Here is a 19,853-nt window from a genome sequence, read left to right on the forward strand (position 1 = left end):
AAATCATTTGTCGACTTTCCTCAGGCATGAAAAGTATTATTCGCTGGATTTCTTCAAGCATAGAAAACCGCCAAATTCATATGTCGAATTTTCTCAAGCATGGAAAGTATCATCTGATTAATTTCTTCAAGCATAGAAAGCTAGCAAACTCATCAGTCAACTTTCCTCATGCATGGAAAGTATCTCAACAAAATTTCATCTGGTGAATTCCTTCAAGCATAGGAAGCTGCCAAACTAATTTGTTACCGATACATTGGTGTCAGATACGCATTTTATCTCTTTACTCTTTTATCTGTGGAACTAACATTTTTCTGCAGGTATCGGTGTATAAAGAGTGATTTAGGATAGACGAACGTCTTAAATCATTCTCTGTCCCAATCGACTACTTTGACTATTGTTCTCGAAACTGACATTTCAACAAACTCAGTCAAAGTGGGAGCTTTTGTAGACACCTAAAAATGTCTCCCCAAAACCAAACCCAAAAACCTTTCACCGCCATAATTGGTCGGGTTGAGTATTTAATCTTAGAGTTCTTAAATCCATATTTATATTTCATAAACCAACCCAATTCCTAGCCCATTTCCCCAAACCATAATTTATTTTCCTTTTTTCGTGCCTTTAAACCCAAAATAATTCATTTCGTGTCCTTTAAAATCATTCATTTCGTGTCCTTTTTATAAAAACGTTTACACTAGTTTTTTTTGGTCCATAATCTGGGTCCAATGATTGAATAGTCGGATGGGGCTTGTAAAGTGCTTTCCAAAGATATATTATAAGCCCAAATCCGAGTTATAACAAATAAGTTATGACCAAAATATTAAAAACTAAGCCCAAACCGAACCTAAGCCCACCTTACCTATGACCCAATGATCATGTGGAGGGTCCAAAGGATTTAATACCATTTATAAACAAATTAGGATTAATTAGAAGCTTCTATAAGTTTCTAAAAGATCTTAATTATCATTTTTGAAAAGATAAGATTAAAGAGTTTGAAATTGATTAAAACTTTTCTTTTTGAAAGTCCTAATTCAATTCGAATTGAAAGACGTTCAAAGATAGTCAAATATTATTTTCTTTCCTCATAGTTTTTATCCAAATCTTAGATGGTTGGATATCTCTTTAAATTATCTTTCCAATGATATATTATAATATCAATTCCGAGCTATAACGGAAAAGATATGAATGAAATACTAAACTCTATCCAAAACTGACACCGTCTCACTATTTCGGCTATATCTTTTATTCTACAAAGAATTTTAATCTGATTTTAATTGGGTTAGAAAGTAGACTTGATAAGATTTCCAATGACATATTATTTATCTTATTCCAATTTTTGGATCAAAAGATATGATAAAAACAAAAACCACAAAAACTGTTGTCTATCGCAAGAGTATTATTCCAATTCGAATTCTTATCTTTTCTTAATTCTTCGACCCTTCTTTTTCTTTATAAATAGAGGCCATATCTCCCCTTTTTCAATCATCAACAAGATTTATCACAAAATAATTCTCTTCTCCCTCTTTAGCCTAAAAACTAGCCTCCCCGTTCTTTCTAAGCACTCAAAGGAGTCCATACAATACCTGAAGTTCTATACTTTAACCAAGGCATGAAAGGTATAAATAACTGAGGGTTTGGACCAAATCAAATCTACATTAATTTAATTTAATTTTCATTTGATTTATATTTTTTATTGAAGTTACTAACAATTTATTGATGATGTAGCAATTTAAAGGAACGCGCGGAATGTGAGTAATTAATTAATTTAATTACTCTTATTTTATTTTAATATTGCTAGTATCGTGATTAGATTTATTTATATTTGATTTGACTAACGCTATTATTGTTAAATTGCTTCCAATATTAATGTTAATTCTATTATATTTTTTATGATCACTATATTGCATATTTAAATGGAATATGTAATTGAAAATCACGTCTAATAAGATAATTTGGACAAACAGTTTAGGTTCCTTTTTAATCTTGTTGTTTAATCAGGTGATCACGATATTTTAGAATCACGTGTTGCATTAATATTTAACTAATTTAGTATAATAATAGTTTGGAGCGAATTGAATCTTTGTTTGCATGCCTTTAAGATCGCAGGAATCACTTTTCACTATAAGAATCGAGTAGAGGCCAATACGGGCGAATGTGACTCCATGACTCACTTCATACCATCATCCCCGATCCTTCTTTCGTGGTTCCGAACCATATGGAGTTAGTAATCTCATGGATTATGAATGGGGTGTAACCTTCACGGGTCAATCCTTGTTGCTTATCATTGTCCCTTTTAATCGTGGTTGCCTTTTCACTACAACAAAAATAACCTTTTCGTAGCGATTATTTTAACCTTTAGTATCGATTGTAATAACAACAAAAAGCTTTCCCAACGAATGTTCATTCGATACAATATCCCCCGTTGCCTTAGCCTTTAGTAGTGGTTTTCAATATCGCTGGGGTTGGCCTCAATAATCGATACGAAAAACTACATCCAATCATGGTGATTATTGTAGCGATTACAATCGCTATAAATGTTGAACTTATTTTCTTCAAAAAAAAAAAATCATACATATGATCTTTACAAGATTCGAACATGCAACCTCAAACTCTTATTTTAAATGTTTCACCAATAAACTATGACATATTTTATGTATTCTTTTTCAAACAATATTTATATATCTAGTGTAGAAAAGGCTTTTTGTATCGATTTTTGGGATTTAGTGGCGATTGTAAATGATACGATTTCTCATAATTTTATAAATGTGCAAAAATAGTATGGATATGTATTATTATGCGTATCGATTTTATATGGGAAAACCATGGCGATTGTAAAATGATACGATCGATTTCCTTAATTATTTCACAAATACACTTGCATATTGTTGCGAATGTACAATCGCTACAAAATAATCGCTACGAAAAGCCAATTTTCTTGGAGTGTTTATGATCCGTGAACAGTTTACAAGTTCCTTAAAAATTTGTTGGCGGCTCCCTACTTTCCTTGTCCCTAATCGTATATGTCAATTCCTACTTCCTAAGAGTGTCAAGCATATTCACAACATACTTACGTAGGCGTGCTTCGAATGACGCCTACACCTTCTCTCATAAACAATTGTTCAGTTTAGTTTAACTTAATTCAGTTAGTAAATTAGAACATGCCCTAAAAAGTATTTTTGTTGGGGTTTGGTGAGTCCGACTCACCGCGGAAACAAACCCAAAAACAAGACCGCACTCGCAATAAATAAAACCATAAACATAATTATATTAATCACAAGATTAAGATAAGCTAATTACCTTTGACGCGTGCTTCGCTCCAAAATGAGCTCTTACTTGAAAGCTTCAAGTCCCGCTCACACGGAGACCTCCAACGAAGTCCACCCGCACCAACAAAACCGACTAGGTCCAATGTCTTGGGGTTAGCAAGACCCGACCAATAAAACCCGAGTAATTATATTGAGTTCAAAGGTTTTCACTAATTGTGATGCCTTTTTCAACTCTTACTCAAGCATCATTCCCAATGCCCATACTTGGGTATTTATAGGAAATGATGGGAGTATCATTTAATCTCCCATCAATGTGGGATAGTATGATTTTTCCATTTTATTTTAAAGCTAAAATAAAATTAATAATCAAGCTAGTAATAAATCAACAAGTGGCAAGCTCATGTGAGTGGTTAGGTGAGGACCACTTGGAGAAGGGGGGGACCAAACTTGCTCCCCACTCCCTCTCCCATAACCGGCCACCTCACTTCACACACACTCAAGGACCACTAGCCACATGGCACCCACCCTTGGGCACCAAGGCAGGCAAGGTGGGCTGCCATGTGCTGCTGTCCGTGGCAGCCACGCCCAGCAAGCCCAGCAGGCCCAGCACTCGCATGCGGGCTGCCAGGCGTTGCTGGCCAGCAAGCCCAGCATGCTTGTGCGGGCTGCTGCTAACCTTGTGCCTTGGCCAGCGCTGCTAGGCAGCAAGCAATGGCCTAGCCATGCTGCTGCTAGCTGTGGCGAGCTGGCGCGCCTAGCGTGCTAGCTGCTGCAGCTTGTTGCGGCATGGCTTGCTAGCCATTGCGCGCACAAGGTTGTGCCTAGCATGCTAGCACGCACTAGGCAGCGCCTAGCCTTGCGATGCTAGCATGGGTGCGCTAGCACGCACCAGCTAGCCTAGGCTCGGCTTGGTGCGCATGCTAGCCACCATGCTAGGCCATACGCCCTTAGCACTCGGTTTGCTTGGGCATTCCGATGCTAGGGGTATTTTGGTCTTTTGTTGATTTATTACTATTTCTCGTCTCGTCTTTCACTATTTTTCGACTCGACTTCCGACGCTCGGTTTCGACGCTCTAAGCTCGAATTTCCGACGTCTAAATAAATATTACTCGGTCGACTCATTAATTCCTTCCGAATTAATTCGTCGTTTCGGTTTGTTGAATGCTTGGGTGTGACCCAAAGGGTTCAGTCAAGATTAAGCTGTAATATTAATTATTCATTAATATTACTGATTGGAAGCGGCCTCCACCCAGGCATTCCGATCACTTGACCTCACTGAATATATTAGCTTTCTAATAATTCTGAACCCACTAACGGAATAGTACACTTGTTTGAAGGACACCATTCCTTTCAATTTTATCCCTAGACATTCCCATATACCAAACGTCCTTTTATGACAATCATGGTCGAGGAAATAGGTTCCGATAGCCATAATGAGAAGTATACTTATGACAAATTTTTTAATTTCTTAAAGTATTCTCATAGGTCGATCCAGTATGGTTCTAAACCAATACCTGTGCAAATGATTTATGACAATCATATCCTTGTAGCACATGAAACGGTTCTATAAATCAAACTACACACTAATCTCAATCGGTCATTAATCTTCCATCGTTTAAATGACCTTGATTAGGGATAATTTTCGATTATAATATTCAATGTTCACTTAATAGGTGTTTCCTTACCAATGCAAGACTGGTCTTGATACCCTATTTTGAATATTCTCATAATCGAATGGACTCATTATTTAATCCTAAACCACAATTAAATAGCATAACAGAGTAATAAAATATTGCATGAAATTTTATATTACTCCAAAACTTGAATGGTTTTCCTTAGCGTCTTACATTAATTTTTCTGAAAATTAACTAAAACACTAAACAAGGAAATCAAAGCCAGTCTCCTACATTCTTGATTCCCATTGCCTCAACGTGCTTGTTGTGCTTCACTTGAGGCAAAGGTTTAGTAAGTGGATCGGCTACATTGTCATCCGTTCCAACTTTGCAAATTCTGATTTCACCCTCTGATTTCCATTCTCGAATCATGTGAAATCGCCGCTTGACATGTTTGACCTTCTGATGTTCCTTAGGCTCTCTGGCCTGAGCAATAGCTCCATTGTTGTCACAATAGAGGGCTATTGGACCCTTTATAGAGGGTACAACATCAAGTTCACCAACGAACTTACGAATCCAAACAGCCTCCTTAGCTGCTTCAGCAGCTGCTAAGTATTCGGCTTCAGTTGTAGAATCTGCAGTTGTACTCTGCTTTGCGCTCTTCCAACTAAACGCCCCTCCATTTAGACAGAACACATATCCAGATTGCGATTTGAAATCGTCTCTGTCTGTCTGGAAGCATGCGTCGGTATAACCTTCCACAACTAAATCCTCTGCACCACCATACACCAGGAATTTATCCTTGTTCCTTTTCAGGTACTTTAGGATATTTTTGGCCGCAGTCCAATGCGCCTCTCCTGGGTCTGATTGGTAACGGCTCATAGCACTCAAGGCATACGCATGGCATACATGATCGATCCAATAAGCGAAGCATATGGAATCTGATTCATTCTTACCCGCTCATCAAGTGTCTGTGGACACTGCTTCTTGCTTAAGGTTATGCCATGTGACATTGGCAGGTGACCTCTCTTGGCCTCCTCCATGCCAAATCGAGCAAGTACCTTATCAATATAAGTACTCTGACTCAATCCAATCATCCTTTTCGATCTATCCCTATAGATCTTGATGCCTAGTATGTACTGAGCCTCTCCCAAGTCTTTCATTGAGAAGCACTTTCCAAGCCAGGCCTTTACAGACTCTAACAACGGAATGTTGTTTCCAATGAGCAATATGTCATCGACATATAAGACTAGGAAGGCGATGTCACTCCCACTGACCTTCTTGTAAACACAAGATTCATCTGGATTCTTGATAAAACCAAACTTACTGATGGCTTCATCGAATCGCAGATTCCAACTTCTGCTTGCTTGCTTTAATCCATAAATGGACTTCTTAAGCTTACAAACTTTCCTAGCATTGTTTTGGTCGACAAAACCTTCAGGCTGTGTCATATACACAGTTTCTTCCAAATAACCATTAAGGAAGGCGGTTTTGACGTCCATCTGCCATATTTCATAATTGTAATATGCAGCAATCGCTAGGAGGATCCGAACGGATTTAAGCATTGCGACTGGTGAAAAGGTTTCATCGTAATCAATACCATGAACTTGTCTGTAACCTTTTGCCACCAATCTAGCTTTGTAAATGAATACATTTCCATCTTTGTCGGTTTTCAACTTGAAAATCCACTTACATCCGATAGGTGTATAACCTTCGAGTAAGTCAACCAAGTCCCAGACTTGATTTTCAAACATGGAATCCATTTCAGATCTCATGGCCTCTTGCCATTTAGCAGAGTCGGTGCTTGCCATCGCTTGCTTGTAGGTTGCCGGTTAATCTCCATCCATAATCAGGATGTCCTGATTCTCGGTTAATACTAAACCAAGATATCTATCAGGTTGAGATCTCGGCCTCTGAGACCTACGTAGGGTAATGGATTGAGCATTTGCATTGTCGGTTCGACTTTGCACATTTTGATCATTTTGACTTGCGTCAACAGATGCTGTTTGAGCACTTTGACTGTCATTATGATTTTGTTGCTCATCCTCACGAACTTCGTCGAGTTCGATTTTCCTCCCACTTGTCATTTTGGAAAGGTGCTCCTTCTCCAAAAAGACACCATCGCGAGCAACAAACATTTTGTTCTCCGATTTGTTGTAGAAGTAATACCCTTTGGTTTCTTTTGGGTAGCCCACAAAGTAAACCTTGTCAGATTTGGGATGAAGTTTGTCAGAAATCAATTTCTTGACATATGCTTCGCATCCCCATATCTTTAGAAAAGATAACCTGGGAGGTTTCTTCGTCCATAATTCATATGGAGTCTTTTCTACAGCTTTTGATGGAGCACGGTTCAGTGTTAGTGCCGCAGTTAGAAGTGCTTGTCCCTAGAAAGAGATAGGAAGATCACTAAGACCCATTGTTGATCGTACCATGTCTAACAAGGTCCGATTTCTCCTTTTGGATACTCCGTTCCATTGTGGAGTTCCTGGAGGTGTCAATTCTGATCTTTTCTTTTAGATGGTCATCGAATTCTTGGCTCAAGTATTCACCACCTCGATCCGATCGAAGGGCTTTGATTTTCTTGCCAAGTTGATTTTCAACTTCACTCTGAAATTCTTTGAACATTTCAAATGATTCAGATTTATGCGACATGAGGTAGACATAGCCATATCTACTATAGTCGTCTGTGAAAGTGATGAAATATCGATGTCCATTTCTTGTGGTTGAGCTCATTGGTCCACATACATCGGTATGTATAAGACCCAATAAGTCACTAGCCCTTTCTCCTAACTTGGAGAATGGCCGTTTAATCATCTTGCCTAATAGACATCCCTCGCAATTCTCAAACGATTCTAAATCGAAAGAGTCAAGAACACCTTCTTGTAGAAGTTTCTTGATACGTTTGATGTTAATGTGGCCAAGACGACAATGCCACAAGTAAGTCTGATTTGACTCTATGGTCTTAGCTCTTTTGGTATCATTATTCACATTATAAACTTGTTTGTCTAAAGAAAGCACATAAAGGCCATTTTTAGAATGTGCAATACCATATAAAACATTATCGAGATAAAACGAACATTCTTTGTCCTTTACTCGAAATTCAAAACCTTTGGCGTCCAACGCCGAAATTGAAATAATGTTTTTGGTAATGTTAGGAACATAATAAACATTATCGAGTTCCAAAACTAGCCCGGTGGGCAAAGACAAACTGAGAGTTCCTACGGATACGACACCAATTCTGGCTCCATTGTCGACCCGGAGTTCAATCTCTCCCTTCTCTAGCCTTCTAGCGTTCCTTAGTCCCTGAGAATTGGAACAAAGGTGTGAGCCACATCCGGTATCTAATACCCATGATGTTAAGCTAGTGAAGTTAAAGTCTATAACGAATATACCTGATTCAGAAGCAACGGTTCCGTTCTTCTTATCTTCCTTGAACTTGAGGCAATCTCTCTTCCAATGTCCCTTCTTCTTACAGTAGAAACATTCGGAATCAGATTTAGAAGACGCTACCTTCTTATCCTTGGTAGCTTTAGACTTAGGCGGAAAAGTTTTCTTCTTACCTTTCCCCTTAAAGCCTTTCTTCTTCTTGCCCGAAAATTTGAACGGCTTTCCCTTTTTAATCATGAGCATATCATGCTTTCCCTCATCCTTGAGCATTTGCTCAGCTTGCTTCAACATACCATGAAGCTCGGTGAGGGTTTTCTCCATGTTGTGCATATTATAGTTCATCTTGAACTGATCATAGCCTTTGTGCAGCGAGTGGAGAATGATGTCAATTGCCATCTCAGTTAAATACCCCGCATCAAGCCTTCCCATGTTTTCAAACAATCCAATCATTTTGAGTACATGTGGGCTGACTGGCTCTCCTTTCTTGAGCTTGCTCTCAAGGATCTGCCTGTAGGTTTCAAACCTTTCAGTTCTGGCCTGCTCTTGGAACATATTCTGCAATTCAGAAATGATCTCAAAAGCCGTCTCCTTTTCAAAGAAAGTCTTTTGAAGCTTAGGAGACATTGTGGCCAACATGATGCATTTGACATCTCGATTGGCACTTTGCCATCGATTTAGGGCAGCTTGAGTCACCTCCTGATTGGGAGCCTCGGGCATTTCCTCATCAAGGACATATTCCTTTTGCTCTTGCATGAGAATAATTAGAAAGTTCCTTTGCCAATCAAGAAAATTAGGCCCACTCAGCTTCTCCTTGTCGAGAATTGAGCGTAACGAGAATTGGTTGTTTGAGTTATTTGAAGACATGATTCTACAATTGAAAGAATTTGAAATAAAAAACCATTCATTATACTTAAATAAGATTGAATTCATGCATTTTAATCAAACTTATTTAAAACGTATTATTCACACATTAAAGATTGTCCCCATTTTAGGTGAGAATAAGTCGATTCCAAGATCCAAAGAAACAAAGAGTGGTTAAGCATGCTTTGGCTTGTCTTAACACTCAATCTCCTAAGGTAAGCAACGCTTTGCTAATGGCTCCAAGCCACTCTTGGTTGAATAAATCGTCGCATCCAATGCTCTCTAAACAATTTATTCACTTTGCCACGACATGTTAGGACTCCATCACTCATATCGTTGAGTATAACCAAAACCACCTTGCATACCCGGTATGCCTTACGTTCCTTGGATAAGTAGTGATGCCTCGCTTTAGCGTAGCCCACCACTACCCTCGTTCGGTTGGTAAGTGTGTTTTGGAATGGCAAGTTTTACTCAATATTTTAGGGACCTAGGGTTTCTATGTTGGTTGATATAAGTGAACTTAATTAATCATCTCAACATTCGAAATCCTAAACATGCATCTAACATATAATTCATATATATATAAACATAAATATATATTGAAAACATAAATAGAGATGCATTTGGCAACTAGCATGACCCCTTGAGATCTTCAAGTCTTCAAAAGGTCTTCATTTGCAACTTCATGGCTTTGTCTTCTAAGAACCCCGTCTTCAAGACTTGACCAAAATATTACAATTGCTAGTATCTACGATTAGGACTAATCTAAATATTAAGGTACAAAAATACTCAACGGTTCGCAGACCGTATTTAGATTTACAAAAATACATCACGGATCACAGTCCGTATTTTCTATCCTAATCGGGCCCCACTAGTTGCCATTTCATAAAACCTGTGAGAGAATTTTACATTCCATTCATCCATTCACTATCTGTGAATGGCCCATGCATTTTACAACGATAAACAAGTAACAATGCATAAAACGCGCGAGAACTAGTAACTAATCTAGGTGGTTAATCCAATTAACACGCCTAATTAAACTAGTCAAAGTTGTTTTAACCGGTTATGGAAATAACTAAAAGACGCTCCCACTAAATTCCGCATCCAACTTAACTAATCCAATTAATTAAGTCGGTGAACCCAAATATTTGCCAAAATTAATTTTGCAAATGTCGCTCAAAACCCGAGGCCTAGCCTCCAAAAATTTTAATTAAATAAACAAAATAATTAAAATAATTAAAACGACAATTTAAGCAAAACACGTATTCCAAAATGTCTAAGTGCCTAGCACTAAGACTTGGAGTCCAAAAAAAAAAAAATACCCTTATTTACATATTAAGCAACGCTAAAATTAACTTTAAAATAGCATCACCTTAATAACCCGGGGTTATTGTGCCAATTATGGGATTGTACGTACCGTACAACAAGCACGTAGTATGCCCATGCGCACCCCCGCAACACCAAGCATGCATGTGGGCTGCTTGTGCTCGCATGCGCTACGCCCAGCCCAGCCAAGCGTAGCAGCATGCACAGCGCGCACAGCATTATGCTGCTGCTTGCTGCTGGCTGGCGCGCTATGCTGCTGGCAGCGAGCAGCAGCCCACTCCCTTCCTCGCACACCCAGACGCACAGCACCACGCACCTAAGAACAAAGCGCCCAGCAGCCTCGGCAGCCACATATGGGTTGCGTGAGCAGCCCAGCTGGCCGAGAGCTAGCTCGGGGCTCTTAGGCCTCGTGTTGCGTGCTAATGTTACGAAAATTATCGATTTTGTGTGTGACATTATAAATCAATTCTAAATTAATTTTAGAATCAATTTTGAGGAAAAATGAAAAATTACAAGTCCAACTTAAATAATTCATCCAAAAGCAATTAACCAAATTTATTTTCAAGAACCATTCTTTAATAAAATTGGGTTAACTTGGTGTAATGAAATAAATTAGGGCAATTCTCACTATTAATTTAATCACTTTAAATTAATCTTGAGATTTTGACAAAATAAAAGGGAGTTGGAAAAAATGAACATAAGTTCAATAAAGACTCCAACTTTAATACTTGTGACTCCATGAAAAAATTATATCTTCCAATATGAAGATAAACCAATTTCAATCACAAGTTTTAAATTTTATGATTTCAATCAACTAAAAAATGATTAAATCAACAAAGTTTAACCAAAATTCATGGAATTTAGTAACTCAAAGTTTCAATCACTTATCATAAATAAAGATTGAATCTTTAGTACTTGGAAGCAACAAAGAACAACTATTTCACACTTAATGCAATTAATTTGCAATTATGTGAAAAAATAAAACCAAACTTTCAAGCACCAATTACTACCAAGTAATCATGCTTAAAGTGGTCTAAAATTGCATATAAATAAAGGAAAGAACCAAATACATAACCACCATAAATATGCAATCAATTTTCAAGGTTAGAAAGACTTAAAATTTTTCGTCAAAACAAAAAATCCCTCGAAAATTCACTATTTTGGGTCGAAATCTGGGTTCGGGAGCTGAAGACAGCTCTAATACGAGGTAAAAATTGGAAAAACGAGTTACTAATCTAATTAGCAACTTAAAACCAGAAAAATTAAGCCATAAAAATTCCTTGAAAATATTATGATTTTAAAAATAAACGAGCGAGGCTCCGATACCGCTGTTGGGGTTTGGTGAGTCCGACTCACCGCGGAAACAAACCCAAAAACAAGACCGCACTCGCAATAAATAAAACCATAAACATAATTATATTAATCACAAGATTAAGATAAGCTAATTACCTTTGACGCGTGCTTCGCTCCAAAATGAGCTCTTACTTGAAAGTTTCAAGTCCCGCTCACACGGAGACCTCCAACGAAGTCCACCCGCACCAACAAAACCGACTAGGTCCAATGTCTTGGGGTTAGCAAGACCCGACCAATAAAACCCGAGTAATTATATTGAGTTCAAAGGTTTTCACTAATTGTGATGCCTTTTTCAACTCTTACTCAAGCATCATTCCCAATGCCCATACTTGGGTATTTATAGGAAATGATGGGAGTATCATTTAATCTCCCATCAATGTGGGATAGTATGATTTTTCCATTTTATTTTAAAGCTAAAATAAAATTAATAATCTAGCTAGTAATAAATCAACAAGTGGCAAGCTCATGTGAGTGGTTAGGTGAGGACCACTTGGAGAAGGGGGGGACCAAACTTGCTCCCCACTCCCTCTCCCATAACCGGCCACCTCACTTCACACACACTCAAGGACCACTAGCCACATGGCACCCACCCTTGGGCACCAAGGCAGGCAAGGTGGGCTGCCATGTGCTGCTGTCCGTGGCAGCCACACCCAGCAAGCCCAGCAGGCCCAGCACTCGCATGCGGGCTGCCAAGCGTTGCTGGCCAGCAAGCCCAACATGCTTGTGCGGGCTGCTGCTGACCTAGTGCCTTGGCCAGCGCTGCTAGGCAGCAAGCAATGGCCTAGCCATGCTGCTGCTAGCTGTGGCGAGCTGGCGCGCCTAGCGTGCTAGCTGCTGCAGCTTGTTGCGGCATGGCTTGCTAGCCATTGCGCGCACAAGGCTGTGCCTAGCATGCTAGCATGCACTAGGCAGCGCCTAGCCTTGCGATGCTAGCATGGTGCGCTAGCACGCACCAGCCAGCCTAGGCTCGGCCATACGCCCTTAGCACTCGGTTTGCTTGGGCATTCCGATGCTAGGGGTATTTTGGTCTTTTGTTGATTTATTACTATTTCTCGTCTCGTCTTTCACAATTTTTCGACTCGACTTCCGACGCTCGGTTTCGACGCTCTAAGCTCGAATTTCCGACGTCTAAATAAATATTACTCGGTCGACTCATTAATTCCTTCCGAATTAATTCGTCGTTTCGGTTTGTTGAATGCTTGGGTGTGACCCGAAGGGTTCAGTCAAGATTAAGCTGTAATATTAATTATTCATTAATATTACTGATCGGAAGTGGCCTCCACCCAGGCATTCCGATCACTTGACCTCACTGAATATATTAGCTTTCTAATAATTCTGAACCCACTAACGGAATAGTACACTTGTTCGAAGGACACCATTCCTTTCAATTTTATCCCTAGACATTCCCATATACCAAACGTCCTTTTATTCAAAGTAAAAAGGACGTTTAGGCATTCGTCACATTGCAAGCTTCAATTCCTCTTTGTTAGCTAAGCAAGTGAAGCGTCTTATTAATCATCCTCAACTCTTGGTTTCAAGGGTGTACCGAGCTAAATATCCTAATTTGTTACAACACAATGCTTCAATTACAGTCTCCCACCCCTCATGGGGTAGTAGGAGTTTACTTGAAGGAGCTAAAGTCATCACTCAAGGAGTCGCCTGGAAGATTGGATTTGGGAGGAGTGTGAGAGTTTTAGATGATAACTGGGTTCCTTAGGTGGAGGTAAAGTTTAAGGATACAATTCCCTCGACGACTCTCCCTTCCACAGTCTCTAAACTTATTGATTCTCATTCCTAGTTGTGGAACTCGACGGAGGTTCATAGGCTTTTCCCTCCCAAGACAACGTCTTCTATTTTAGGTTTAGAGAGACCCAGGAAGCTGAACGATGACTATACTGGAAATTCACAAGGGATGGTTCATTTTCAACTAAATCGGCTTATACCTTACTAATAAGTCAATTGCCTTTGAATTCGTCTTCTTTTACTGGCTTATCTGTTGCTTGGTGGAAGATTTTATGGGGCTTTCCAATCCTTCCCAAGTGGAAGTTGTTTACCTGGAAACTACTTCATGATGCGCTTCTTATGGCTTCCTTGCTCCATGTGAGAGGAATCCCGGTGGATAGGATGTATAGCTTTTGTCGTCAATCTAAGGAAACATGTTCTCATCTATTCAGAGATTATTGTCCATTTATTCAACAGGTTTGGGATTGTCATCCTTGGCCTTTTCCATTACCTTTAGCTTTGGCTCAGCCTTTTGAGGTCTAGTTTTCAGAGTTAATTTCTCGGTTTGGGAATCATAAGAATTGGGGTGGTCTAGATTATATCTTTGATCTATTACGGGCCATTTGGTTGACTAGGAATAATCTCCAGTTCCGATCAGAGGTCTACTCTCCAGCCTCGATTTACTCCCTTGCTTTGGATTGGAAATAGCGAAGTTCAGAAGCTCGTGTTCTTTCTTCTTTCTAGTCCCTTTCTTCCCCTCCGGGTTTTTCTACCGCTTCTCTTTCTATGATTGGCAGAAATTCTCTTGCGGCTTCGTATGATACTTATCTTATTGTGGATGGGGCTTGGGATCCTTCTGATTGCCGGCAGGTCGATTCTTTTCAAATGATTCTTCTCCTCAGTATCTTGGAGGTGGGGCTCAGGCGAGATTTTGTAATTTCGCTACTCAATCTGAACTGTGGGCTTCCTTATTGGGTCTTCAACATGCTAAGGATCGGGGCTTGTGTAACATCTATACTATATTCTAAAGTAATCACCGGAGGGACACTTGACATGATTTTATGAAAAATTTCCCTCCAAAATTGTTTGTTTGTTTTTTTTTTTTAAATCTAATAAAAAAATTTAAAAGATAGACATCATTCAATTCAAATTTTTTTTAAAATAAAAATGTTACATAATTTATTTAATTTTCAAAATAACTCTTTTTCAATTGACTATTATTATATCATACTTTATAAATCCGTGCATTGCACGAGGACAAAACTAGTGTGTATTATTATAGGTTGTGGCTCAGTTCCACAGTTAATTTTGGATAGTCATGTGGGTGACATATTGGTGGCTTGGCTTCTACAAGATATTCGTCATACTATGTTTTTGTTCTCAGCCTATGGCATCTTGAAGGCTTCAAGATCCTTAGTGGCTTATGCCCATTTCCTAGCTGTTTTAGCGTGGACTCGTTAGCTATTTAGTTTTCGTTTTTACTTTGCTTCTTGTTTTTTTTCATTGTTCTCTTTGTCAAGAATAAAAAATAAAATAAAAAAAGAATAATTTGTTATGAAATATCGTGTGGATGACCATTATGCTCCTTATATCATTTCGGAATATTCTAGATATATGCTTTAATCTTATCTAAACATATTTGTGGATGTCCATCTTGTATCACTCTAGAACTTATTAGAGTTTAGGGTTTATTATTCTCCAAGCAAACTCTATCAATTATTCTACTATATATATATATATACACACCTCCATCATATGAAATACAAGTAGAATACACATTTCAATTCCCTCTCAATCTTTATATTTCTCCTTATTTTACAACACGTTATCAACACCAAAGCTCTAATCAATATGTAAATTTTATTGTTGATTTCTTAGGTTAATGATTAATTCGTTGTATACTGAATGTGCTAAATTATACTCATTATTATCTTGTTGTCTCGCATCTTGGGAAGGAATTAGAAGGAGATTAATCTTGATCATGGGTTTTGATCTTTTAATAATGAAATCACACGTTTCAAGAATGTCATATCATTCCCAATCCTCATTAATTAATTTGGGTCTAGTACAAGGAGTCTCATGGTATTAATAATTTGGAATGTTAATGGTAGTGCCTCTTTATTTAATTACAAAGAACTGCTCGTATTATTTTTCGGTTGCATTGGTTTGTTTATCTTGAATCATCTTTCTCATATATCCATAATATAATAGATTATCCTTAATCAAGGACTATACTTTATTTTCTTTTCATTGACGTTTTCATGAGTTACAGGCTAGCAGATGACGTTAACAACATGAAGTTGACGATAAGGCTGGTTTTTATGGTGGGAAAGGTTTTGATATCAGGAAAGTTCATTCTCAACTATCCTGTTATTGTTAATTTTAAAGCTTTACATAATATGTTTATATTGTTTCCCAAATTTTCGTATTTTTATTATTCCTAGAGTTCAATGAGCAATTTGGGAATAGTTGGATTTGATGCAGAAAAAAACTAATTAGTAGTTTTGTTTTGACTATGAGTTTTGTTTAGTTTGAATCTAAAAGGGTATTTAGAATTATTATTGGTGTTAATTTTATGAATGTATGGTTTTCATGAACTTGTATTACATATATTTGCTAGATTTTGGTATTACTTTTCCTATCCGTAGTAAATGAGTTTGGTTATTTCTCTATGCTTCATAGCAAATATGAATGGTTTGATTTAGCAATTATTTACCCATATAATTTGTTTGTGAAATTCTATGTCTAATGCCTTGAATGTATGTACGAAGTAAGCCTAAGGCACATGTGAAACTATTTATAATTTATGTATTGAATTATGTTTTTATATTTCAAGTATGATATGAAACATGTGGTTTTCCACTAACGTGAACGTGTTAATTTTGGTTGCTTATGTGCTTGTTTCTATTTTCTAATTAAGCTTTATCAGGCTATATATTGATATAATTGATCCGACAGTATAGTTGATTCAATCGATTCAGGTATGTTTTTATTAAAGCGTGAAGTAGTAGGTTTTCATATTTTTACCTTCTCATTCAATTATAGTATTATGTACCTACTTGAAGTTAGATTATTGGAATGAATGTAAATTGAATATGATGTGCGGACTTGAAGTTCCTTATATTTATAAAGAGTATTCACACACATAGACTTAAAGTTCCTAGCTTGAACATAAAAGAAATGTGCATGATCTACAAAGCTAAAGCATGTTGCTTAGATATCCACTACATACTAACGTGATTCTATAAACACAATGTCATGTTTACTTATGTTTCCAAAGATTAATTTTAATTTGGCTAGTATAGTTGAGTGGATCGAATAAGGTATGTTTTGATTAAAGCTCGGACTGATTATGTCATGTCTTATTTTTACCTTCTCTTTCTGAAAAATGTAGATGGATTGGTATATATTCTCGTACATATAGACTTGAAGTTCTTTAATTAATTAAATATATAGCAAAAAGTATGTTATGAGTTCAAGTAATTAAACATGGCATTGTGAGAAACTATACATAATCAACGTTTTATTATGCCCATAAATATAAGAGGTTTTGTTTTTTTTAAGATGAATGTAATTGGGCATGAGGAACATGATAAGTGTTCTATAAGTATAATTTTAAATAAGCATGTTTTTGCTAAAAGGAACACTTTACTTGATACATGACATTGCCAAAAGAATTTATGGCTTAAAAGTTGCAAGGATTTTAAAGGTTGTTGGATTGATTCATTCCATACCCCCATTTGCAAGGATTAGGGGGAGATTGTATGTAACCCTTGCATATAAATAATAAAATATATTGATGGTCAGTTTGATACATACAATAACTTAAATATCAACGATTCATTTAATAGAAGTTGTCACATGTTCATTAAATATTTTGAAATGATACCACCCTGAAGATGGATATAGACAAATGACATTTATCATATACTAGTTGTAAATGCTCTAATTTAAAATTGATGTCCTAAGAGTACAACATCAATTGTTGATGAGCCTATAGCATGCCTGAAGCATGATAAATCAATAGGTTCTAAAGATAATTAAGTATCTTTGAAAAGGAAAGGAGTCACTATTGATAATGACAAATTTGAGGAAGTGGTAAATATCATTATATTTCTAGAAGAAATCACTTTTAGTAAAGTTCATATGTTTCATGATTATATAAAAGACTCCAGAAGAGTATGAAATATCCAACAAGATTAACATGTATCAAGTTTATAGTTTAAACTCCAGTAGAGTATGAGTAATTATTGGATAAAATATTAATTGATTGTCTTGCCAATTGTATAAAGAAACACATGCTGGTGTTCTAAAATCACATGACATTCATGGCCATGCATATAGTAAGTTTAATAAAGTGATCACTAGTGTTGAAAACTGACCAGAGTTCAAATTTAGAGAAGTAATTGGATGTGATAATTAAATTAGGCCATCCGGGTTTAATAATAATTACCCGTAATGGAAACCTGAAGTTTCATTTGATAATGTGCTGACGCTTTCTCAATGTTAAATATATAAAATGAATTGAATGACAAGACGTAACATTGAGATTGGGTTATATTTGGATTGTGAGTTATAATAATTTGTATTGATGAAAATTTCAAGATTTAATATGTTTTGATTTTTTTATATAAAGGAGTAATGGTTGACCAGAAGTTCACCAAAATAACTTATATATTATTGTCAACTATCAAGTGATTAGAAGCTCACCAAATATACTATTTAAGTCTTTAAAGATCCAGAAGATCATCACCAACTAGAATTACGAGCAAGTGATTTATGCTTGTATAACAATTCTTTTGATTGGGGCTATTATATGTCAGCACATATGAAATAGGAGAAGAAAGAAAAACGTACAACTGCACAACATATGTCTCCCCATTGACATTGATCTCCAGAAGAGAAAATATTATTGAAATTTAATAATAAATACACATGAAATATAAAGTTAATGAATAAATAATTCTTCATTGAAATTGTTCTCCAGAAGAGATAAATTTTGATTTTGATCCTCCTAATGAAGTGAATTTTATTAATGCAAATTTGTCTACTAAGTTGGTATATAATAAGATATCCCTATAAATGAGATATTTTACCAACTTAGGGGGAGAAGAACGAATTAGCAAAAGTTGGAAAAATTAATTAAAATAAATAAATAATAAATATGATCCCTATAATGGTAGTTTGAAAAGTTATATATGTGCCAACTTTTGTATATACATTATCAAGATAAGTTGCACATTTATGATTTGATTTGTATTCAGTTATGACTCATGTTACATAGCGTTGAAGATACATTTTGGTCATATTAATTATGCGTATACATTGAGATAAAATCTTGTCAATTGTACTTGAATCACTACACCTGAAGTGTAGGTTGTATATGATCGGTTCCAAAATAAAGATATGTTTAATAGATATGATATTTGGCAAGATAGTGCAGTTGACACTAATAGTGTAATAGTATATAAATATCATAGTGTATGAAATACCCTAAAAGTGGTATAGATATCTGAATTATTATAATAGATGGTCTATGATGTAAGAAAAAATTATGATGGTACCAATGAGAAATGTATTCAGAAATCATAGTAAAATAGCATGTGAAATGTAAGTTAAAGGAATTTTATGATACCGGTACATAATGGAACCGATGAATAATATGCATAAGTATAATGGAATGGACTAATAAGTAAGGGATCTGAAATATATGTACATTTTGATGTCGACATAATGATAATGATCATAAGTTCATCATGGACCCGAAGTCCAATGAAATATGAATTTTTAAATCCACACTATACAGTGTCTTACATCATTTTGAGTCTTATATTCATGTGCATGCGAGTCATAGGTTAATGGTTTATTGCATATGTAGGAAATTAGATGCATTACTCATTGTATAATTTGTTTAATATGTTATCATGTTTTATATATCTCATATTGCATGGATTAATTTCTTACAATGTGGTGTATGTGAATGTTCATTCAAAGTATAGTAAGACATATTTACAATTTTGATGAAATTTAGAATGATATATTTATATTCCAATTGGCTTACAATTGTAATGAAATTATTGATGACACCTATTTAATTGCACGTTATGAATCATGTAAGAAGAGTTCCTGAAGAACTTATATACGACGTATTTATATATCTAGCCCTACAAAGTTTATCTCTAGAATAATGCAATTACTATCAAACTCTTGAAAAGTCTATGTAAATACATCAGTGACATCTCAACCTGAAGTTTGAGCATATAAGAGTTAGTGAGATTTCCAATTTGTATTCGTAGAAAAATTATCGTGTAGTTAATTACGAAACTTC

Source organism: Chenopodium album, chromosome 8 (genome assembly GCF_948465745.1).
Source record: "Chenopodium album chromosome 8, dcCheAlbu1.1, whole genome shotgun sequence".
Lineage (NCBI taxonomy): Eukaryota > Viridiplantae > Streptophyta > Magnoliopsida > Caryophyllales > Amaranthaceae > Chenopodium > Chenopodium album.